The sequence below is a fragment of the Trachypithecus francoisi genome, unplaced genomic scaffold, assembly GCF_009764315.1.
Source record: "Trachypithecus francoisi isolate TF-2019V2 unplaced genomic scaffold, Tfra_2.0 Lachesis_group11, whole genome shotgun sequence".
Taxonomy (NCBI): Eukaryota; Metazoa; Chordata; class Mammalia; order Primates; family Cercopithecidae; genus Trachypithecus; species Trachypithecus francoisi.
The window spans coordinates 34,829,700-34,837,096 of record NW_022681456.1 but is presented as its reverse complement, the minus strand read 5'-3'; the positions used below and the strand labels follow the sequence as shown (position 1 = coordinate 34,837,096).

General features: G+C 45.5%; 2 non-coding genes across 2 annotated transcripts; both read left to right on the top strand.

Moving 5' to 3' along the window:
• The first annotated feature begins 704 nt into the window (after positions 1-704).
• On the top strand, positions 705-776 carry TRNAD-GUC. Its single transcript has one exon. It is a non-coding gene; the product is annotated as a tRNA-Asp (tRNA).
• A 670-nt stretch (positions 777-1,446) lies between these two features.
• Positions 1,447-1,518, top strand: TRNAW-CCA. Its single transcript has one exon. It is a non-coding gene; the product is annotated as a tRNA-Trp (tRNA).
• Positions 1,519-7,397: the final 5,879 nt, after the last annotated feature.

Below are 7,397 nucleotides of genomic sequence, written 5' to 3'. Positions count from 1 at the left end.
CACTAGACGTCAGGAGTTCGAGACCAGCCTGGCCAACATGGTGAAACTCCATCTCTAATAAAATACAAAAATTAGCCAGGCATGGTGGTGCGCGCCTATAATCCCAACTACTTGAGAGGTTGAGGGGGGAGAATGACTTGAGCCTTGGAAGTGGAGGTTGTAGTGAGCCGAGATCGCACCACTGCACTCCAGCCTAGTCGACAGAGCGAGACTCCCTCTTAAAAAAAAAAAAAAAAAAGGCTTACGAATTGTTTGAAGAGGCAGGAGACCACGGCAAACCTAAGTATTCCAGACATCTGGCAGCCATATGCTATCCTTGAACTTGAACTTTAGAGTGAAAGTATAAATTTGTAAGGGGAAGGCTCTGCCGCAAATCACATACCACTGGTCAATTTAAAAAAAAAACAAAAAAACCTCAGGCCAGCAACCTAAATCATTTAGAAAGCGTCAAGAGCCTGGAAAAACCATTTTCACACACTTCTCCAGCACTAACATGGGAGCGCGTTTGCTTCACATATTCCAAACCTTTTATTCTTCCCACCAACATCAAGAGTACAAGGCGCCCTGGGAGGACAATAAGCCTAGCAAGGGCTCCAAGAGACCAGACCTTCCTACTTTCCTGGGGCAGGCGACAGGTGACGGAGCGCTGGAAGGGTCTTACTGCTCCTTGAAGAGCTGTGCGAGAAAGGTTTTTGGGAAACCACTCCTCGTTAGTATAGTGGTTAGTATCCCCGCCTGTCACGCGGGAGACCGGGGTTCAATTCCCCGACGGGGAGACATAATCTTTTGTCCACCGTCATTATTTTCTGTATCCTTCAATGACAGAACACGCCTGTTAAAGATAATGTGCTAAACCAGTTCCCATAAGTGCACAACCATGTCTTTTCAAAATGGTGACTTTTAAGCTTAATGCCCACCATGAAATGAAAGCCTCCCCTGAGAGAAAACGCCTTACATTGTTTGCAGGAAGAGAGGAAAGTGAAAAAGAAAACGCTCTAAAGGCCTCCGCCCTCGCCTCCAGCCGCCATCTTGCGAAGACCTGCGCCGGCGTACTGGCGCCTCGCCAGATTACAACTCGAGGTCGCGAACTCAGCGCGAGGAACCTGTTGGGGGAGGGGAGAGAGGGAGGAGTCTCGCGCCTAACGGGGCGGGGGCGGGGCGGGTAAGAACGGAAATCATTTGGTAAAAAAGAGGAAGGGCCAATTTCCTTTGATCCTGGAGACCCGACTAAACGGGAAGCCCCGTTCTCCCGCCTCCCCTGGTTACGTCCTAGCCTTGGTTAGAGGACTAGCAGTCAGGAAAGTTTGGACGCTGAAGGAATCATTCTCCTGGTTCCACAGATACTGGGTAGAGGGGCAGAGAGTAAATGGAAGAGAGAGACGGGTCCTCTTGGAAGAAACGCCTTTATCGGTGTCCTAAGAAACTGCGTGAGCCACAGCCCAGCAGGACCTCGTGGCGCAACGGTAGCGCGTCTGACTCCAGATCAGAAGGCTGCGTGTTCGAATCACGTCGGGGTCAAGTGGTGTTTTGGTTCCCATTTCTCTTACGTATTTTAAACTACCGACTCCTAGAAGCTGAGGTGTATTCCCGCCGCCAGTTTTCTTGAATGTTAGAATTTTGTCCTCTTTCAGGTGTTATGGTACTAATCCTTGGTTTGCAGGAAGATACGATTGTACTCTATCGAAGAGCCTCAAGCTGATGTTTTTATCATTTGGCCTTTTAAAGTGAGTTTTTGTTGTCACTTAACATGCATAATGTGTAAAGAGGTGGACTATTACTGCTGTGCATTAGTGGGTGTATCAGTCCACTAGTCTATCACAGGAAGTGTACAATATACTGTACAAGCTGTTTTTTCCAAAGTTTTAGGCTGTTTGCCTTTTGAAAGAGAGTACAATAGTGTACAATTTCTAATTTTGAATATTATACTAATCAAGTGTCTTAGCCCTTACCGTGTGCCAACACTGTGAACAACCTCACAATGTGTGACTATTATCCCACTTTTACAAATGTGGCTGTGGCTCACAGGGTTAGTGACCTGCTAAGGGTCACCCAAGATTCTGAACCAGGCGAACAACTCTGGATCCCTCTTTATAAATACTTTATAATAAAGGTAGAAACAAGCAGTTGAAAGAATGTGTGACGGCTGGGCTTGGTGGCTCACGCCTGTGATCCCAGCACTTTGGAAGGCCGAAGTGGGTGGATCACGAGGTCTGGAGTTCAAGACCAGCCTGGCCAACATGGTGAAACCCCATTTCTACTGAAAATACAAAAATTAGCCAGGCACGCTGGCGGGTGCCTGTAATCCCAGCTACTCAGGAGGCTGAAGCAGGAGAATTGCTTGAACCCAGGAGGCAGAGGTTGCAATGAGCCGAGATGGTGCCACTGCACTCTGGCTTGGGTAACACAGTGAGACTCCATCTAAAAAAAAAAAGACATAATTAAGTAAAAATGAAGCCATTAGGGTGGGTCCTAATCCAGTCTGACTGGTGTCATACTTATAAGAGGAAATTTGGACACACAGACACCAAGGATGTGTGCACACAGGGGAAAGGCCATGTGAGGACACAGCAAGAGAGAAGCCATCTACAAGCCAAGGTCTAGGAAGAAGCCAACCCTGCTGGCCTCTTGATCTTAGACTGCTGGCCTCAAGATCTCTAAGAAAATAAATATCTGTTTACTTTTATTATGGTAGCCCTTGACAGCTTCCGTCAAGAACTACTAGTTCTGCAGAGTGGCTGGAGAGGTAAATAGGAATCAGCATGCAGGACCAGTGTGCCATTCCAACTAATTTAGATTTTATTCCGAGGGCAATGCAGAACTATAATTCATGACCGAGACAATCCAACCAGCTTCACGAAGACTAAAAAATGGCCAAGAACTGTTCCTGGACCAGCATTCTGGGAATAAGTTAGAAATGCAAATTTTCAGGCCTCACTTCAGACCTACAGACTCAGAAAATTGGGTGTGGGGCACAGCAACAAACCTTCCAGGTCATTTTGATGCAAGCCAAAGTTTGAAGACCTCTGGCCTATAAAGCAAGGCAAGACTAGAGGTCCTACTTACCCCACAGGTTAAAAGGATCAAATAACATAAAATACATCAAAATGTTTTCGAAGCTGTTATACATGTCATTATTAATACTGTTATGGCTCTATAACTGTCACTTCCCAGGTCCCAGATTCTTTCCCAAGGCTGGACATCTGTAGTTTTTTAGAATGTTCCATCTGATGACTTTCTGTAACTTTGAAAAGACTGCAAATCCGGCCGGGCGCGGTGGCTCAAGCCTGTAATCCCAGCACTTTGGGAGGCCGAGACGGGCGGATCACGAGGTCAGGAGATCAAGACCATCCTGGCTAACACGGTGAAACCCCGCCTCTACTAAAAATACAAAAACTAGCCGGGCGAGGTGGCGGCGCCTGTAGTCCCAGCTACTCGGGAGGCTGAGGCAGGAGAATGGCGTAAACCTGGGAGATGGAGCTTGCAGTGAGCTGAGATCCGGCCACTGCACTCCAGTCCAGGCGACAGAGCGAGACTCCGCCTCAAAAAAAAAAAAAAAAAAAAAAAGAAAAGACTGCAAATCCAACACTTTTTAACTTAATTTTCTACACTCATGATATAGGGATGATACACGGAAAGAGTTTTATAGTAAAGGTAGGCCGGGCGTGGTGGCTCAAGCCTGTAATCCCAGCACTTTGGGAGGCCGAGACGGGCGGATCACGAGGTCAGGAGATCGACACCATCCTGACTAACACGGTGAAACCCCGTCTCTACTAAAAAATACAAAAACTAGCCGGCGAGGTGGCGGCGCCTGTAGTCCCAGCTACTCGGGAGGCTGAGGCAGGAGAATGGCATAAACCCGGGAGGCAGAGCTTGCAGTGAGCTGAGATCCGGCCACTGCACTCCAGCCTGGGCGACAGAGCGAGATTCTGTCTCAAAAATAAAATAAAATAAAATAAATATAGTAAAGGTAGAAACAAAGAGATATCAAGAGCTATGAAGTGTCAGGATTTAAACTGAAACATAGACCTGTCTAGAAAAGACAGCTCTGTGGATTTGTTCTATTTCACTAAGAAATGTCTATTTATTCTTATTTATTTATTTATTCTTCCAAGAGGACTTCTTTATTCTTCCAAGAGGACTTATCCACTACTACAGAATGCTCTGATCATTTATTTCACCTGTTTAATAGCCTAGCCCCCCCCTTTTTTTTTTCTGAGATTATTTTAGTTACTTAAGTCCTGTGAAAGAAAAACAAATCTCGGTATTACCAGGGTCCCGATCCAGACCACAAGAGAGGGTTCTTGAACCTCACACAAGAAAGAATTCAAGGCAAGTCCATAAAATGAAAGCAAATTTATTACGTAAAGGAATAAAGAATGGCTACTCCATAGGCAGAGCAGCCCAGAGGGCTGCTGATTGCCCATTTTTGTGGTTATTTCTTTATTATATGCTAAACAAGGGGTGGATTATTCATGCCTCCCCTTTTTAGACCATATAGTGTAACCTCCTGACATTGCCATGGCATTTGTAAACTGTCATGGTGCTGATGGGAGTGTAGCAGTGAAGACAACCAGAGGTCACTCTTATCGCCATCTTGGTTTTGGTGGGTTTTGGCAGGCTACTGCAACCTGTTTTACCAGCAAGGTCTTTATGACCTGTGTCTTTTTTTTTTTTTGAAACAGTCTCACTCTCGCCCAGGCTGGAGTGCAGTGGTGCAATCTCGGCTCACTGCAACCTCCACCTCCCGGGTTCAAGCAATTCTCCTGCCTCAGCCTCCGAAGTAGCTGGGACTACAGAAACGCGCCACCATGCCTGGCTAATTTTTGTATTTTTGGTAGAGACAGGGTTTCATCATGTTGGTCAGGCTGGTCTCGAACTCCTGAACTCGTGATCTGCCTGCCTTGGCCTCCCAAAGTGCTGGGATTACAGGCGTAGGCCACCGCGCCCGGCCTATGACCTGTATCTTGTGCTGACCTCCTATCTCATCTTGTGGCTTAGGATGCCTTAACTGTCTGGGAATGCAGCCCGGTAGGTCTCAGCCTCATTTTACCCACCCTCTTTTTTTTTTTTTTTTTCGCTACGGATCCTCACTCTGTAGCTCAGGCTACAGTGCAGTGGCGCAATCTCGGCTCACTGCAACCTCCATCTCCCGGGAGAGATTCTCCTGCCTCAGCCTCCCGAGTAGCTGGGATTACAGGCATGTGCCACCATGCCCAGCTAATTTTGTATTTTTAGTAGAGACGGGGTTTCTCTATGTTGATCAGGCTGGTCTCAAACTCCTGACCTCAGATGATCCACCCACCTCGACCTCCCAAAGTGCTGGGATTGCAGGCATGAGCCACCGTGCTTGGTCTTACCCACCCTCTTTTCGAGATGGAGGTGCTGTGGTTCAAACCCCTCTAACATCAGAACCCCAAAAATGACTAAGCCAAAGGGAAAGTCAAGCTGGAAACTGCTTAGAGCAAAACTGCCTCCCATTCTATTCCTAAAACAAGATAGCTACTAAGATAAAAAAGCTATATACCTCCCTCACAATTTGATCACAAAGAAATTCCTTGTGGACAAAGGACAGAGACTCAAAAAGTCACCCCTCTGCTCATATGAGATAAATGCTTATCTGATTGCTTCCTTTGCCCTTTTGTTTCCCTAAGTCGGACTAAGGCATAAGTGACTATTCCTATAAATAGTCAGTGAAAGTCTAATCAGAAACTCAAAAGAATGCAACAATTTGTCTTTTATCGACCTATGACCTGGAACACCCCCCCCACTGAGTCCCCCAACCCCCACTTGTATTAACAGTTGTCCTGCCTTTCTGGATGGAACCAATGTACATCTTACTCATATTGATTCATGTCTCACGTCTCCCTAAAATGTATAAAACCAAGCTGTGCCACACAACCTTGGGCACATATCGTCAGGACCTCCTGAGGCTATGTCATGGGTGTGTCCTTAACCTTGGCAAAATAAACTTTCTAAATTGATTGAGACCTGTCTCAGATTCTCTTGGTTTACATAGTGATGTATTCTGGACGAACTAATAAAATGGAGCTTTTGGATACGCAGAATTGAAATGCAGACCTGAATTCTGATAAGCCAAATAGTTCTCCAACTTCGCACCCCCATTTAAAAAGATAAGTATGTATGGTTTTAAAATCGTATGTATTCATTGTGGCAATCTAGATTACAGAAGTATAAAGAAAATAATAAAAAGAAAATAAAAATCACCTGTGCCTCACTAACCAAGTACTCCACTTTGATGTATATTTAGTATGTATATTTAGTATTTTTTCTTTGTTTTTCTTTCTTTCTTCTTTCTTTTTCTTTTTCTTTCCTTTCTTTCTTCTTTCTTTTTTTTTTTTTTTTTTGCCTCCCCATTAGCTGGGACTACAGGAGCATGCCATCATGCCCAGCTAATTTTTTTTTTTTTTTTTTTTTGAGACGGAGTTCCGCTCTTGTTGCCCAGGCTGGGGTGCAATGGCGAGATCTCAGCTCGCTGCAACATCTGCCTCCCAGGTTCAAGCAGTTCTCCTGCCTCAGCCTTCCAAGTAGCTGGGATTACAGGCGCCTGCCTTTATAATTATCATATTTTTAGCAGAGACGGGGTTTTGCCACGTTGACCAGGCTGGTCTTGAACTCCTGACCTTAGGTGATCCGCCTGCCTCGGCCTCCCAAAGTGCTGGGATTACAGACGTGAGCCACTGCGCCCGGCCCCAGCTGATTTTTTGTTATTTTTAGTAGAGATAGGGGTCTCCCTATGTTGCCCAGGCTGGTTTCAAACGTCTGAGCTCAAGGGATCCTCCCACCTCAGCCTTCCAAAGTACTGGGATTATAGGCGACAGCCACCAAGCCAACCTTATATTCTTAAATGTCAAAACATGATTTTTTTTACTACTGTACAGTATTTTATCATATGAATATATCATAAACAACCAATTCCTTACTATTGGAGATAGAGATTTTTGATTTTTTTCACCATTATAAATGAAGCAATAAATACCTTTATAAATAAATTCCACATTTGATTATATCTTTAGAAGAAATTATCAGAAATGGCCTAAGGGAGCTAAATTTTTTTTTTTTTTGAGACCAAGTCTCCTTCTGTTGCCCAGGCTGGAGTGCAATGGCGCAATCTCAGCTCACCGCAACCTCCGCCTCCCGGGTTCAAGCGATTTTCCTACCTCAGCCTCCCAAGTAGTTGGGATTATAGTTTCTCCTATCTCAGCCTCCCGTGTAGGTGGGATTAGAGGCACATGCCAACAAGCCTGGCTAATTTTTGTATTTCTAGTAGAGTTGGGCTTTTACCATGTTGGTCAGGTTGGTCTCAAACTCCTGACGTGATCTGCCCACTGTAATCCCAAAGTGCTGGGATTACAGGCGTGAGCCACCTTGCCCGGTCC